Genomic DNA, 17,947 nt, shown 5'->3' with positions numbered 1-17,947 from the left:
TTCTTCTATCAAAGATTTCAACTTTCTTTGGAGATTTGCAATTTTGTCCTAGCAACTTCAGAAACCCTAGTTTCCCTTCACACGTGTGAGAGAGAGACCCAAAAACTTCGATTTTGTTTATCCTAGCTTCTTTGCTCCTTCTCCTTGTTCTTTCCTCTTCTTTTATTGCCTTTTAGACTTCTTGTTGCTTGTGATCAAACTTACTTGGATGCTCTTCTTCAAATGAGGTTGAATGCTCTTATATATACCTTTCCATGAGGCTGACATCTTCTCTGCATGCTGACTTGGTCTTGGAGGGATATTTTGACATGTTTTGACTCAAAATAAATTTGTTGACTTGATACAAAATGCCCAATAGGGTCTAATACATATGACAACGACTCTTTTGACTCCTCGACTTTATGACAAACCCTAGAAGCACACAATGGGTGCTTTGACCTAAAACAAATTGACCTAGAGCATGAAACCCATCTTTTACATCAAATACATTAAATCAATAGTACATAGAATTTTATGAAGACCGAACCTAGTTACATATTCCAACACTCCCTCTTAACTGCGGAGGTATTAATAATACAAAGATGGTACATGGACATTCTCATACTGAAGAATTCTCATAAGAAGAGTCGGATTGGTAAGCCATCTCATAAGTTATCTTTTCAGCATATATCAGTGCATCTCATCATATAAACCAGCATTGTCATATAGCAAGGCCTTGACTAACGGCGCTATCTCTCCACTAGATTAGAGCACAATGCTGGGGAGACAATGATTTATAGACACCCTCATCATTGTCTCTCGAGGCACATACCCCATCCTGATGTTCACAAAGTATGTCCTTTTAGACCATTCCCCTCTTGGATTTACACATCCTCAAGGAATCTCCTCTTCGACTACTCTTGCCTATTGGATACCCTACCTCATCCTCAAAGAGGATCGGTATAGGTCTCAAATGCTTACCGAATCCTCCATTCTTTCTTCACGATGTGAAGACAAGAATGATGTGCCTATCTCTCCCTCTCAACTAGGGAGGATCTACTCATTCCTTTACATGAAAGGAATATACCCAAGCTCCCTCTTAACTAGGGACTTGTTTTCAACAACAGCTATCTATTCTTTCGTGGAGATCATGGTACTATCAATTGCTTGTAGGGCTCCTCTTTCTGCATCATTATATTATGAGTAAACTTCAACTTCTACATCATGGAGCCATCTTCTTCCATAACTTCTTCGTAGGGCTTCAGCCATCTTTCTCATCACCTTCTTATAGTGGTGAACCAATTGTTGCTAGTCATGTCTTCCTTCTTATCATTGGAAAGTGACCTTCTTTGTCATCATCTGGTTATCCTTCATACTGCTACCTTTTCCAAGTCATGTTCCTTTCAGAATCATCCATTCAATTTTATGTGTACTAGTTGTAGGTGAATTTCAACAACCTTCTTGTTGGTAGCCCTATTCCAATCCAACTAGATGCTTGCTTTCAAAAATCAAAAGTGAACATCAAAAAAAATTACCTCTTTATGATGGCCCTTCGTCATAAGATCAACATCCTTTTGTATACTATATGAATCCATCTCCAAGACATCTATTACCAAGGTTCTCCTTCTTCACTATACTTATCAGAGTCTTCATAGCTTCTTCATGGAGATGTCATAGCTAATCCTTTTTAACATCAGATGTTGATTATCCATATCATCTATGTAGTTGTATTTTCACTAACTCTTCTTTCAACTTCTTCACATATTGTTTTCTTCAGCATCTCTTTACATGGTTCCTTCTTATTAGAAACCTTATGGCCCACCTCCTTATATTCTTCAAGAGGTCATATAGTATGTTGATTCCATCATGCCTTTATGTATCATTCATATGGAAGAGTACCTTCTTCTTCAATCATGCTCATGAGATAGAGCATTCTGACCATTCTATCTGCAACTAGTGATGACATGACTTTATCTATCTATTTAAAGTTACCAAATATATGCATACCTTTTTCTTCATGTGGTCATCTAGACTTCCTTCAGCAACTTCCTTTCCCTTGCTTGAAGATGGAAAAATACTTCAATTATCATGTTGCACATTCTGTTATCATACCTTCATCCTTCTAAATTGTGGATCCCACACTAGGTGGAATGTAGACTATCTATGTAACACTTTGCTTCTTCAAGTAGTGATGAACCTTTTTCAACAAAGATTCTTGTGGAGGATCTTGATGATCCTTTTCTGCAAATACTTCATTCTAATGATGATGAGGTGTGATGAGTTCTTATCTTCTAATTTTGCTAGATGACTTACTTCAACCGTACAAATTGTGTGTTATTTTATCTTCCAATTTTGCTAGATGACTTACTTCAACCATACAAATTGTTACTTATGTTATTCTTATGTGCTTCTAATATGATGCCATCCCAATACTGCTGCAATGCATCCCACCTCTTCTTCAATGCTTTCTACCATGACTGTTGTCTTGAAAATAAGCTTAATGTATGAGAGACCTTTAATAGTAGAGGTCTTTTACTCCTTCCTTATTAGATTTCTTCTCTTTCGGTTCTTTTACTTCTTCAATGACATGGGCTTCGCTTCTTTCTTTCCATTTCTAGTTACCATTTTTGAGTTAAGGACAATTGCTCTTGAAGTGCCCATATTCATTACATTTATAACACTGAATTTTAGATGTGTCAATTTTCTTTTGAAATTTCTTCCGAGGCTCAAATCTTCCAAACTTTAATTTCTTCCTAGTCATAGTTGTAAAAGCTTTTGTTTGCTCATTTGATCCAACCTCATTCTTTGCTTTTAATCAGGGTTCTTCAATCTTACATAATGCCCATAGATCACTGAATGGTGTAGCTTCCTTCTTTCCATAGATGCTTGATACAATGTTGCCCCATTGATCTAGTAGTGCATTGAGTACACAAGTGGTCATCTCATGATCTAATAATGTTTCTCCTAGCTCTTGTAATTGATCTCTAATTTGAGATATCTTCATGAGATATGAAGCTACCCCTTCTACCTTTGATACTTTCATTTTGTATAATTCAGCTCTTAATGATATTATTTCCCCAGTTGTACTTACAGAGTACAACTTATCATAAATCTCTTTTGATGTCTCAATTTTGCTACAAAGGGAATGAGAGAATCCTGATAGATTCAATGAGGATTCTTTGAGCCCTTATTTCTCCTTTCATATATTTTGATAATGCTTGAGATTGTTCTTGAGGAGGCTTGTGATGGAGCCCTTGACATAATCAAAAACTTCATTTTCTGTGAGAATCAAATCTATTATTTTCTTCCATGCAAGGTAGTTTGACATCAACAAGTTTAATGTTCTCCTTGCAGAAAGTAGTCATTTGGTTTGTAGGTTGAGACATAAATATAAAGTACTTACTTGATAAATGAAGATGCCTCCTTGAAGATGATGTCTTCCACTAGAGTGTGAACTTTAGAATGAGAGAGGGGTTTTCAAAATGGTAAAGCTTCTTCTTAAAGATAAGGAGAGATGTTCTTCTTCCTTCAAAGATGCTAAAGAATGTGAAGGCTTCCCAAAATACTTCAAATGTGTAGAGTCCTTATTTCTTTGAGATGGAGGTGGGGTCCTTGAAGTCTTCTTTTCTCCTTCCAAGATTTCTTCCTTCAAGATGATAGGGTCTTTGTGATGTGATGACTAGATCTCCTTGACGTTCTTCCTCTTATATTTAGCCCTTATGATCCTCAAGTTGCCTTTCTCGTCACCTTTGCTCTGATACCATGTTGATAAATCTAGGGCAGCTAGGTTAGGGAGATTTGTTTTTAATTTGATAACACCCTGTGATATTCTTGTACTTTAACTGGTAGTATTTATAATTGACTTCTTCTATTGATTATTATAGTGTTCTTATCATCAAAGCTACCACACCATGAAGATCGATAGAACAAATGGACACAAGATATAGGTTGTTAGCCAGGGCCAAAACCTCTCCTAGAGAGGAAAACCCATAAGAAATTTTTCTCTTCTTATAGAATCTTCAAATGATAAATTCCAAGACCTTATAGACCCAAGACTTAGACCCCTCCAAGACCAAGTCAACCTTCCTTCTTGACGAGCTTTCCTTCAAAGTCAAAAACAAGTCAAACAGCTTCCAGCAACAAATTTCGGTCCTCCAGCAACTACTGCAACTTCGCCCTTCTACAACTACTGCAACTTTGACCTTTCTGCAACTACTACAATTTCACACGTGTCGGATAGAGAGGTTGTTTTAGGCTTCTTGCTTCGCTTAACTTGCTTCTTCTTCCTTAGTCATATGGATGATATGTCTTGCTTTCTTCTATCAAAGATTTCGGCTTTCTTTGGAGATCTGCAATTTCGTCCTAATAGTTTCAGAAACACTAGTTTTCCTTCGCACATGTGAGAGAGAGACCCAAAAACTCAATTTTGTTTATCCCATATTCTTTGCTCCTTCTCCTTGTTCTTTCCTCTTCTTTTCTTACCTTTTAGACTTCTTGTTGCTTGTGATCGAACTTACTTGGATGCTCTTCTTCAAATGAGGTCAAATGCTCTTATATATACCTTTCCATGAGGCTTGAATTGCCCTTAATGAGGACGACATCCTCTTTTGCAGGCTGACTTGGTATTGGAGGGATATTTTGACGTATTTTGACTCAAAATAATTCTTTGACTTAATACAAAATGCCCAATAAGGTCTAATACATATGACAATGATTCTTTTGACTCCTTGACTCTATGACAAACCCTAGAATCACACAACGGGTGCTTTGACCTAAAACAAATTGACCTAGAGCATGAAACCTATGCTATAAAATAATAATAATAAATTTTCTCTCTTTTACATCAAATACATAAAATCAATAGTACATAGAATTTTATGAAGACCGAACCTAGTTACATATTCCAACACTTACATGGCGTGTGGAAAACTATTGTTATTGTAGCATTAGCTCATTAAGGGGTTACCCCCTTGAAGAAGCAAGTGAACAGGAGTGGATTCCTTCCATAAAAGGATCAATAGTGAGGTGTTATCGTACTTTACAGGTTTGATATTAATAAAGAGTGAGATTTTCTATATTATTCTTGTGTTGATTATTATGTGTGAATCATTTATTTTTCTGAAGTTAAGGATTTCTCTTGTTATGTACCTTAGAGCTGAAATATAATAAGCAGAGAAATCCTTAACTTCAGAAAATAAATCAGATCATTCACACATAATAATCAACACAATAATAATATACAAAATCTTCACTCTTTATTAATAGTATCATGCATTTTAATATGTTACCACAAGGCTGACCTTTTATCATTGGTTAAGCTCATGCAGTAAAACCAATCTCAAATTTTGGTTCTCTTATTAACTAGATCGAATGAAGAAATTTGGTCTCATATTAAAAAAAATAGAGTTGATCCATCAGCTAGAACTGCAAGCACTGCCATATATTAGAAAAAAGAAGTCAAATGGAATTTTGACTGCAAGTGTATAATGGGGCTTATAAATTCTATTATCTTGGGCAGTTAAACTATAACAGAGTTAATCCTGAGATTATTTTTCTCCTATTCAAGTTTGAATTATTACAAGAATAATAGCTAAATCTGCTCTTCTAATTTTCCATAATAAATTGGAATAATTTATAATATAACTTTTGTATTGGTCCCAAAACCCAAAGAGATATCCACCTTGAGAATAATGAACACACCAAATTAGTTAGAAACACTCAATTCTAATAATTCAGCGTCGTCCTAAGACTGGTTTTCACTCGAAATATAGCAACCCTGGAAAACTACTGCAATTTTCAATGCAGACTAGAGAGATGTCCAGAATATTTTAACATTGTGATCTAAATCAAGTTCATATTGATTGCAGGATATTGCTGAAAATGAAGCACACAACAACCACTGCTTACAGTTCATCAAGATAACCTAAAGGACCTGAATACAATTAGGCAATAACAACAGGGAAAATCAAACTTTATTGACAGATCTGGATTAAAATATTCCTTGGAAAGATAAAAGGCAATATTTTGAATACGTGGAAGTAAGAACTAAATATTTATGAAAAAAGGTAGTTCGAATCAATTATTTATTTTGTATATAGGAAATTTTACACCAAAGACTGCCTTTTCTTGACATGGCAAAAATGGTACCATGCTTACAGGGATAAATCCTGCATACTTCAAAATAATATTATAAGCTATAAGCCAAGACTCTAAATAGACTATATATATATATATATATATATATATATATATATATATATGTTGAATTTTGGTGTGAGATTAGCATCCAAGAATTCATAATTAGTTAGAAACACTGAATTTTAAAAAATCAGAATGGTCCTCCTAATACTGGTTTTCCCTCAAAATATAGCAACCCTGAAAAACTACTGCAGTTGTCAATGCAGACAAGAGAGGTGTAAAGAATATTTTAGCATTGTGATATAAATCAAGTGCATATTGATTGCATGATATTGCTGATATGAAGCACACATCAACTGTTTACAGTTCATCAAGATAGCCTAAAGAACCTGAACACAATCAGGCAATAATAACAAAGGAAAAACATCTAAATTTATAGGCAGATGTGGATAGCAATATTCCTTGAAAGGTAAAAAAGCAATATTTTGACTATCTCAAATACAATTTTTGTCAGTACTTTGCAGACCTAAATTGAAATAGGATAAGAGAAGTAAACCTATATACACAAATTTCCATGATCTTAAAGCCAGCATATTAATAGACCCAAGGAAGCCAAAATGAAGAGCAGTGGAAAGACAATTGAATAGCATGCAGCAAGATTTTGGATTATGAGAGAGAACGAATAAAAAAACGAGGAATTACATATAGAAAGGTATGACCTTGAGGCTTAAAGGCATCCATAAACAGGGGAAAAAATCTAAAGCCAATATGTTGAACCTATTTATGTATTGTAAACATGTATAGAAGTTACGTACAGACATTCTCTCTTGTTGACTTTAGTGTACGATGGAACAATGGAATCAAATGGAACAATAAAGCACAGTGGAAAAGCAATTGAAAAGCATGCAACATCCCTATGGAGAGACAAGTAATATTATTTATGTCCAATAAATAACCACAAAAGTAGGTCGATGGGGCTAAAAGAGCACACCCTGTATATTACAAAATGGTGTTGTGGCAACTCCTAGATCTAAGCTACCAACAATAAGTAAAGACAAAAGGATCTAAGATGAAAGGAAATGAGTACAAACGTGAGAACATCCTTTGAAAGACTTTGATAGGAGGTACTGCAGCCAAGTCACTTGGTTCATATTCAAGTTTGAGTTCGGCAAAAATGAAGTTCAATAAAATTCAACAATGCAAATTTTGGTAACGAAATTCAGCATCAAGTTCGACAAACTATATATATATATATATATATATATATATATAGATATATATATATATATATATAGATATTTTAAATTCAGAGTCCCCTACACTTCAAATAGTTCCATGCTCCAATCTCGACCTCCAAGACTTAGCAGTATTTTGTAATGATCATATCAAATTTTAATATATATAAAATAAAAATTTGATATGGTCATTACAAAAGACTGCCAAGTCTTGGACATCGAGATTGGAGCATGGAACTATTTGAAGTGTAGGGACTTTGAACCAATGATAGTATACTCAACGAAGTGCAAGGGACTAGTACTCTGAAAAGGTAGAAACTATCTTTGGCTTTGTGATCTCTTAGAGATACTTTATCTAATGGTCCTATGACATTTAATCTAGGGTTCAGAACAAGAGTTCCGAATAGTCTCTTTGAATAAAGCTGCTCCCTAAAGGGGCCTCAAGAAGTAGTTCAGGCCCCTCACTAATTGAAGAAATCTTAATCTCTAGTCATCATTTCCAACCCTGGAGACTCTATGGAGATCCTTCACGAAGGCAATTGTAATATCTTATGGTATAAGGTGGTAAAGAAAAACACTTTACTCAATTAGTTGAACCTATCCACATTATGAATATATAAAAAGTCATTAGCAAATTACTTGAATTAGAAAAGAAGTGAGGTAGTGGCAATGATAAAGGAAAGTAACAAGTCCCAAATTCCAATTTCAAGTGAAAACATGAAGTTACCTATGGTGCCTATATATTCAGTGATTTAATAAAAACCTTACTAGGGTTTTACCACATTAAACCTAGAAAAATCTAAAATGCCTTTCAACTATCCTTTAAATACAATTTAGAAGATCCTTCAAACCAACCACAATATCTAAATCAATATTCTAAAAGTCAAAATCAAACTCAGAAACAATTGAAGGTCAGAGTAGGTCAGATTAGAATCGACTCAAAATTGGCCAACAACTTGATTTATGAACCAGTTTACTAACCAGCACATAAAATATAAATAATTTAAATATAATATATAAATATATGTGTACATCAATGTAAACCAGTGGATTGATTGGTCTAACCAATTCCATACAAACAATAAACAATTCAGTTTGACCACTACCATACAAAACTAACCAATTCATTATAAAACTATTGATCAATCTAGCTCATGGGCCAATTTGTCCTCTTTTAGGGTCAAACCAGTCAAACAAATAGTTTTTGACACACCAATCTAAACAAAATCTACCCAAGTTTTTTAATTATCAATTCTCTTATGAAGCACAAACACCCTTTCACAAAGTGGGTCATAAACAAATGCCAAGTTCATAATGATTAGGTCATAAACAATATATGGTCTTAAATCACACCACTAAAAAATCCTCAAAGAAAAAGAACATATTATTAAACCTAAATTAAAAGTTCTCTAAAACCCTAAGATGACTATTCTTAAACCCTAAAAGTAAAAAGCTCCAACCATGAACAACAACCTCTGATCTTATTGATTAATGAACATCTTTTCATAATAATCAAATCTAATAAAATATTTGGCATCTCATGAATACATGTATAGGAATTACCTAGAGATATTTACTTTGAAAAATCCTAATTTGGGCTAAGACTTCACCTAGCCACCATCTGACACACCAACAACCTATGTTCTTTCATGGCAGCCCCAATCTTTCCTACTAAGGCCTATTGAATATTGCGAGAACAATTGACCTCTTGAAGGGGGTGACAGCAAATTTGGGAATTGCAGCCCCCTCTACTAGTAAGGAAAGTAAAAGAACTTGGTATAATACCTAAATTAAAAGTTCTCTAGAAACCCTAAGGTAACTATTCTAAAACACTAAAAGTAAAAAGTTCCAATCATGAACTGCAACCTGTTGAAACTTGATGTCTATGCTGAAACAATTACTTCAAAAATTAAACTCCTTCAAGCTGCAATATCAGTTAAGCAATTGTAGATAGACTCTAGAGCATACACCATATAAACCATATGAAAACTAGAAGACAGCCAAGAACAAAATGAAACACAAAGAATTTAGGTCCAATGACCAGGGCAAAACCCACAAGGAGAAAACCCAACCAGATTCTTCTTTTATTAGAAATCAATTGTTCAACAGAGAAACAGAATACAATGAGAGACTAAAGAAGTTCACCCAAATCTGAAGAAGCTCTTTGATAGCAACAGCTGATGCAAACGCTGAATCACTTTGGCTCACCAAGTTCTGCTCTTACTCTCCAAGTCTCTCTCTCACTCTCTCAATCCTTTTCTAGTCTCTCCAACTCTCTCTTTCACAAGTTCGAAGTCTCCTTTCACAATGCACAAGTAAATAGTGAAGATGAGAGGCACATATATAGGAGGAGCAACGAGTTTGAGTCGTGAAGGAGTAACTCGCATGCCTCGAGGGAGAGTTACATATGCCATTTAAGGAGGTACGCGTGCCTTTGTAACTCATGCCATTAAGGAGGTATGCTTGCCTCTGTAACTCATGCCATAAAGGAGGTACGCTTTCCTTTGTAACTCATGTCATAAAGGAGGTACGCTTGCATTTGTAACTCATGCCATAAAGAGGAGTACGCATGCCTTGAAGAAGAGAGAGTAACTTATGCATTGAAGAGTGCGTAAGAGGAATCTTTTATGACGAGTCTTTAATGTGCATAAGAGAGTGTAATAGGAGTGCAACAAATCCATTATGAGAGACAGAAAGAGGGTAACACATCATTAAGTGAGAGAGAGAGGGAACGAGTGCCATCAAGGAGAGAGAGAGGTGCGAAGTGGCATGATAGAGTGCTAAGTAAGAAATGTGACATGTATTTCCATTTTGATAATAATATTATAGTATCATAATGATAATAATTTTAATATTAATGATTAAGTAAAAATTGAACAATTAAGATTGATTAAGGATAAATTAAGTGATTTTCCATCATCTATACTTAATTACCAATTGAAGCAAGGATATTTACTAATTTTGGAAATTCATGCTTGAAATGATAGACATGACTTTCTATTTTTAGAAAGTCACTCTAGAATTGCAAGAAATGGGATTTTGTTCAAGGAAATTCATCCCTTAGCTGCGAATTTTCAACACAACCTCCAATCTTATCGATTGATGAACATTTTTTCATATAATCAATTCCAATAAAATATTTGGCTATGCATCATGTATAGGATTTCTTTATATCTAGTTACTTTTAAAAAACCTTAATTTGGACTAAAGCTTTGCCCTAGCCACAATCTCGCACACCCCACCCACTGTTTTGCTTTCATGGCATCCCCTCCTCTTTCCTCTCAATGCCTAATAAATTGTGGAATCAATGACCCCTCAAAGGCACTTTAGATCTAAGGATCACATCCCCTTATACCACCAAGGAACTGGCTACTCCTTTGAAGGACTCAATTGCTCTACCTTCTAAAACAAAAACAAAAAAGTTCCAATCATGAACTACAACCTCTTATCTTATTGATTTCTAATAAAATATTTGGCCATGCATACATGTATAGGATTTATTTATATCTAGTTATTTCTAAAAATCCTTAACTTGGGCTAGGACGTTGCCCTAGCCACAATCCCGCACACCCCATGCAGTATTTTGCTTTCATGGCATCCCCTTGTCTTTCCTCCCAAGGCCTAATGAATATTGTGAGACCAATGACCCCTCAAAGGCACTCTAGATATCAGGATCACAACCCCCTCTACCAGTAAGGAAGTAGCTACTCCTTTGAAGAACTTGATTGCTCTACTTTTGAAAGTTTCTCAAAATCTTAGTAGAATGAATGCATTGTTGCCTAAGAACATTTCGAAGTTTCTCCACCCATTTTGTAGGTTGATCAACCCTCGTAGGGGACTCCCATCTAGCAAGCTTGGGTAAATCTTCTAATAAGGCTCTACCCACTGCTAAAAGTGTTGATGCATCTCAATCTCATCCTATAAACACTTCATAGTTGACAAGGATACCTCCCATCATTTGATGTGTCACTCCAATGGCATTCACCTCAACACTTGAACCTACATCATTGGGTTTCACATGTGTGGAAACCACTTATTTAGGAAGAAGCCTACATTTACCTATGTGCTTATGGGTTCTTCATGGTGAAGTTTAACTCTATTGAAGGCAAGGAGCATATTCTTCACTTCATGTCTTGGTCTTTGGGGCATGTCAACTTATGCATGAGTACCACTACCTTGAATTCATTTGCAAACTCCTTGACTCCAATAATGTGGTTCATATTCATAACCTACCATTACAATTCTAGACACTTGCAATTTTGGCCTCCATTAAAAATACTTGGGAAAAAAACCATTATGGATCTCCTAAAACTCTAAAAATGCATATCAAAACCTATGTCAAGATATTCTTCAAAGTGGATTTCACATATGGATTATCAAAGAAATATGGAAACTAGACTATGAACAGGTTGCCTTCACATGTAGATAATGTTTTGTCTACCAGCACTTAGCATCTTCATGTCCTAATCTTTTCCTTAGGATATCAAGAACCCCATAAATCTTTTGGGTGGGTGCAGAAAGTGGAAATAGCTGCAAGCCCACTGGATGGCAAGGTGCTAAGGACCATCGTCATTTGGTGGAACGCATCAAGCAATAAGTAAGATTTAATGAAGGAATTCCATGACATTAATACCTAGGTGCAAGATCAGCTGAAGATTCAAGTGGGAGAAGAAAAGGAAAGGAGACAATCTATCCTGAAAAAATGATTTGTGTGAAGCAACCAGGACTGTCAGACTACAGTGAAGAAAAGAAAAGAGAAGGAGGGAAGGAGCTCATGCTGCATTATATGACCTTCTGCTCAAGGAAAATAGTAGTCCTTGAAAATGATCATCTTCACAACAATTCTACCCAGCATTGAAGACTGAAAAGTAAAAAGGTGGGTTCTAAAACATGCATAATGTGGGGTTTTAGATCAACATTATAACTAGTCATCTGCTGTTTGGCAGCTCTAGCTTTTGTCAACAGTACGCAAAGAAAAAATGTTTCACTCTTGTAATCTAAGCTAAAGGGTCAAAATCTCAATATCAGACACTACAGAAGACAAGTAACAGCTGTGTGTATGACATAATCCTGCATATTATTTCTTTTGAATATAATCTTTATCTGCGGAAAAAAAAATCCTTAGGTTTGACAGACATGAATCCCAAAATTTAATTGCACCTTGTCCTACATTCAAGTTTTAATAGTTGTGATAAACACTTCTCACTACCAATAATTGACATTCATAAGATATGATTCCTCTATGCAGATCCTGACCATGAACATTGAATACATCAACGGTAGAATAGATAATCAACAAGGACAATTTTTCCGGTTTTCAATGGATCTTCTCTAAAGAAATAAAAGTTCCAACACAGGATTAGTTGCAAGATTATTCAAAAAAAAATTCCATGATTGTTAGTATTGTAGGGCCCTTTCTAACAATACATAATATTTTTTCCAGCTGAATTCTCTAAGAATCCTGTACAATACAATAACATGTATGCATGGTATAGTACTCCTATGTTCTGGTCACTTCTGATTGGCAACTCCAGGGAACGTACATCAAAAACTAAAACTATTGGCAAATACTAGAATTATGTGGATTTCAATGTTGTCTCAATACTTGAGAAATCAGATAAAGAACGCATGTACTAATATTGAATAGAAAAGAACAACGATTATCAGATATATTTTTTTTCGAGCACAATAATCTGTGGGCATAATATTTTACCTCAAAGATGAAAAAGAATGGCAGCTTGCACTGCAATTAAAGATATGCAGAAAAAAGGAACAAGAAGGAATTCTAGAATAAGTAAAAACAACAGAAATCCTCCCATAGGCCGCATTCAAATAAATGGACATAGTTGCAATCATGTGACTTTAAGATTTGGGAACGTACTAAACTCAAACACATGTATACAGTTTTAGGAATAAAATGACACAAATTGCTTTCCAAATTTAGTATTTAATAGGCATAGCAGAGCAGAGATTGAGCATCTTCCAAACAACAGAAAATATCAGTACCAACTGCAAGCATTTTATCCTCCAATTAAGGTTGTGAACAAGTGGAAAAAACCTGTGAACAAGGGGTGGTGAGCACTCGTGATGGAGAAATGAGAGACCTTCAGCTGCTCCAATTGCTATCTTGAGACGTGTTATCCAGTCCAGTGACTGTAAAGTGTCTTCAGGTGAGCCACCCTTTTTGTAAAGGGCATAAGAAAGATCTCTGTTTGGCATGTATTTGTACACAAGAAGCTTCTCATCTTCATGTTCCAAACAATGACCTAAAAGAGGCACTAACCTTGTGTGTGAAGCCCTCCCAAATATATCTAACTCTGCAAGATATCCATCTCTTCTGAATGATTTTAAATCAATCCTTTTTACAACAATAGGAACACCACCTTCCAACAACCCTTGATAGAGATCTCCTTAGTGGCCATGTTTTATGAGATTAGAAGCATTAAACTCTTCTGTAGCCTGAAGCAACTGCTCATAAGAAAAAGACTCTCTGAGGCTTGACAAACTAACTGAAATTCCAACTACTGATTGGCCTCCTCTGCGAACTGGAGGATTTACATCTCTTTCTGTGTGTCCAACGACAACCCTTCTCTCATGTTTAAGGACAAAGAAAACAAACACGATGACAAGTAGGACGAGGCCCAAGCCACCAAACACCCCTCCTAATATTGGTCCCAGCCGTGTGTTTTTTGTAGAAGGGCTCTCCAATGGAGTTGGAGGGGAAACTGGAGCACTTGTAGGCCCAGGCCCAGGATAAGGTAGACCCCTTCTAGCATAGAATAATGTGCACTTGACAAGCGTCCGCTGCTTCGCTGGTCCCTGTAAACAGTTTTCTTCATCGACCACTTGTGTGGAAGAGGCGAAGGTAGGTATTCTTTTCTCGAAGTAGTTATATGACAGATCTATCGCAACTAATTGAGGGAGCCTTGCAAGTCCAGATGGCAAGGAATCATAAAATAGATTATGAGATAGATTGATATCCGTGATATTAACCAAACTTGAGATGGAAATTGGCAATGGCTGTGTCAAATTGTTGTATGAAAGGTTTAAAGAAAGCAGGTTAATCAGTGAACCAAGAGATGTGGACAAATTTCCAGACAAATTGTTATGAGCCAAATTAAGTGCTCGGAGTGCAATACATTTGAAAATGTCAGCGGGAATAACGCCACTGAGTAAATTGTTTGCGAGAACCAAATTACTCAAATTGATAAGTCTCCCCAGATCACTTGGAATAGGACCAGAGAGGTCATTGGAACCCAGATCAAGGTTATTCAACGAAGAGAGATTGCCCAACTGACTTGGAATCAAACCAATGAAATAGTTATTGTCCAGCTTCAGCTGTGTCAGACTTGACAGACCTCCAACACTCTCAGGAATTGGACCTTGCAAGTTATTTGCAGAAAGATCGAGATAAGTCAGATTTGCCAAATTCGATAAAGTACTAGGTATCTGTCCGGTCAAATTATTGAATGACAAATTCAGAGTTGTCAAACTGGATAGCTGCCCAAGCGTTGGAGGAATGGGTCCTGTGATATTGTTCTGCGACAGCATTAGAACATTCAGATTGTATAAACTACCAAGTGAAATAGGAAGATCACCATTGACAGAGGCTGCGCTGAGATCCAGAGTCTTTAATGCACTTAGTTCGCCAAACCATACCGGTATGGAGCCAGGCAAGTGAAAGCGAGAAGCATTGAAGGTCTCCAGAAACGTAAGATTCTGCAAACCATCAACGGCAAATTGTGGATTCCGTGACCCTACTACTGTCCTTTTGAATCCAGACAAGTTTATAGATATAACATGCCCTTCCCTGCATGCAATCCCTTTCCATACTTGGCAGGGATTGACCTTCTTAGGCCACTCCTTGCTCCTCAATCCCAAGGAAGCCCTCAACCTGAAAAGAGAACTTAGCTCTGACCTGTTAATTGAGACCGACTGTTGGCTAGGGCCTCCTTCTGCCAACAAAAACATTGTGGGGTCGAATGGAAGGTGCTGCATTCACCTCCCAAATTCATCAAAAGAGGCAACAATAACAGTAGAGCCCATTTCCAACATTTTGAACGTGCCATAGAAACCATGTAGTAGGAGGAAAGCCGCTGATCCCCTACTCTGCCTATGTGCTCTAAAAAGCAGCATTTACAGCACTATTACTCTTGTTTATCGCGCATAACAACTGCCACTGCCATTGCAATACTACTAATGACAATAAATGTGGGCATTTTGCTGGTAGATCAGACATTGGTAGTTTACCTGGTGACCACAACGCCATCTGTTCCTCTGCAGAGCGCCTTTATGCCTTGAGCAACCTTAATCAATCTGATCCAGTTGTGAAAGAAATATATCGTCCTAGTTTTCTTCCATCAGATTTAAAGCTACATAGGCCATTCCTGCGAACCAAACCTACCAGAAAATTACCCCAAGAAGCCATTCATGTTGTTGCAATTCCTGACGCTTCACAAACCATAAATTACTTCGTGGGTATTGGTTGCTCAGTTACTGCTGAACAAGCTATTGCCTAAACAACGATCCAAATGGACTTACAGCTGCCCTCGTGACTTGTCCATTCCATGGCAATAAAATATTCAGATCCATTGAATTAAAATAATCTTCTACCCCACTGGCTAATACACTTCCCAGTATCGACTTTCAATCATTCCACATACAGAAACAAACACGATGCAGATTGCTCTTCGGCAGGAGCCGCAGAGAAAGATCGTCTAGTCCAAATTTAGTGCTCCCTGCATACATCCACACCCTGACTCCTCCATGTCCACATTCCTTCTCTATTCTTAGTGCCCCCAACAAACTCAAACATGAAGAAGAAGCCTTCTAGTAATGTTTTGTTCTCCTAGCCTCACTGCCTTAAATTTCTCCACTAAACTCAGTCCACTACACCAGCATGTAGGTTCTCATTGACCGCATCATAAAACAAGGACACCCTCTGTTTAATGCCCATCCAAACGCAACTAATAGGCCACCGTACAGTGAAAAAGGGCAGAGAAAACACACCCACAAAGCGGCCTGTAATTCCAAAAGTAGAGGACAAGACGTAATTTTGAGACCAGATTCCAGCACCCTTTTGTTCGCTAAGTAGCTCTCCCATGCACCCTCAAGCTCCCAGCATCAATACAATCATCATTCCATTCCCAATTCCCATCTTTCCAGCTCCCTTCCTATTAATTTTTTTTTTGAAATTATTTTTGTATGTGTCATTCCACCAGGGTATTGCTATTCTCCGAGCATGTCGGGAATGTGAAACCACAAAGTAAACGAGCATGGCGATTCAAATACTACTGCACTTAAAAGTCTGTTTCTGTTATCTCCATCTGCTCCGACAACTGACGGGAAAAAAAACCCCGTTGGCTCTCGTTATCCCGAATTTCACGTCCTCTTTCCTTTCCCTTAACGTCGCCCCAACTGGCAGTTCCGTCCGGCGAGCCGTAACAAGCGCGCGCCTCCGTCAGAGTTGACTAAAAGTGAAACCGAACCCTAACCCAAGTTAATGCTACCCCAACCCCAAACCGCGGTTAGATTCAAATCCTGAGGACCGTATATACGGCGTATACAGGATCTTTTTGGGAAAAATTAATTTGAATTGTTTATTGGAAGCGATTAAATGTGTGAAAAGGTTTAATTAAGAAGTGGGTATGTGATTAAACTTTGGGCGGTAGATCCAATGCCACCACTTGCTCCCACTCTAAGCGTGTGTTCGACACGTGGAAAAACACTATTGGTTGTGTACCACCAACCAAAACTTTAGAAGAAGGTTTTGGAAAGTGTGACTCAAAGGAACTGGGACCTATCCCCACCATCACTATTAGATAGTTGCTTGTAACCATTTTAACACTCGAGTCCATATAAATTTCGGCGTTCCCATTGCCACAAAAAGTCAAATAAAAGGTTAAAATGCTTAACCTAGCAGGTTACTTAGTTATTTTGCTGATGTGGCACTTACTCATTTTTCCTATGGTTGTCATAGTTATGGAGGCTTTTTCTTTTTTCTTTTTTTAAGTTTTTCTAATTTAATTTTTTTAAATATTGTAGGAATTTTTGAAATCACAAGTTTAATAGGTAATTTATGCACAATCTAATTACGCTCTGGAAAAACTAATTAAAATAATACAAACCAAAATTTACTTCAAATTTTTTTCCTACTCGGCAGGTACCAGACAATCAAAAAGTCGTTCTAAAAACAACTCACTTATGAATGTATTTTTATCAATAATTAATAATTTGAAGAGAAAATTGAGTTATCTATATTGCATATTGTTTTTTATCTCAGTTGAAATTTTGTATTTGGAATAGATTTTTATAATTCTAATTATATCATAAATATGTTTTTGGTTGTTAAATTATAAATTTTTAATTAAATATTATTTAAAAACTTTGATATTATTCTAAAAATTATAATAACAATCACATTTGAATCTAAACCTTATCTAAATAATTAAAACAAATTATTCAATGATTTTTCAAATTTAAAATAAATGAATATATTTTTCTCACATTTCTCATCTAGATAAACTATTTCTCTTAAAATTCCTTTAATAAACATTCATAAAAAAATTATATTATAATTTTGTTGCTTGAATTTT

General features: G+C 36.2%; 1 pseudogene across 1 annotated transcript in view; it reads right to left on the bottom strand.

Annotated features, from left to right (window-relative positions):
• Window positions 1–16,618, bottom strand: part of LOC149257246 (putative LRR receptor-like serine/threonine-protein kinase At2g16250) — a 56,044-nt pseudogene extending 39,426 nt beyond the window's left edge. The window contains exon 1 of the transcript XR_016256693.1: window positions 13,411–16,618. The product of XR_016256693.1 is annotated as a putative LRR receptor-like serine/threonine-protein kinase At2g16250 (transcript). The remainder of the gene's footprint in view (window positions 1–13,410) is intronic.
• Window positions 16,619–17,947: the final 1,329 nt, after the last annotated feature.

This window comes from Pinus tabuliformis, chromosome 6 (genome assembly GCF_031772625.1).
Source record: "Pinus tabuliformis cultivar Carrire ecotype Pingquan chromosome 6, CPIR1, whole genome shotgun sequence".
Taxonomy (NCBI): Eukaryota; Viridiplantae; Streptophyta; class Pinopsida; order Pinales; family Pinaceae; genus Pinus; species Pinus tabuliformis.
The sequence above is the reverse complement of the archived record's forward strand: the minus strand, read 5'-3'. Positions and strand labels throughout refer to the sequence as shown.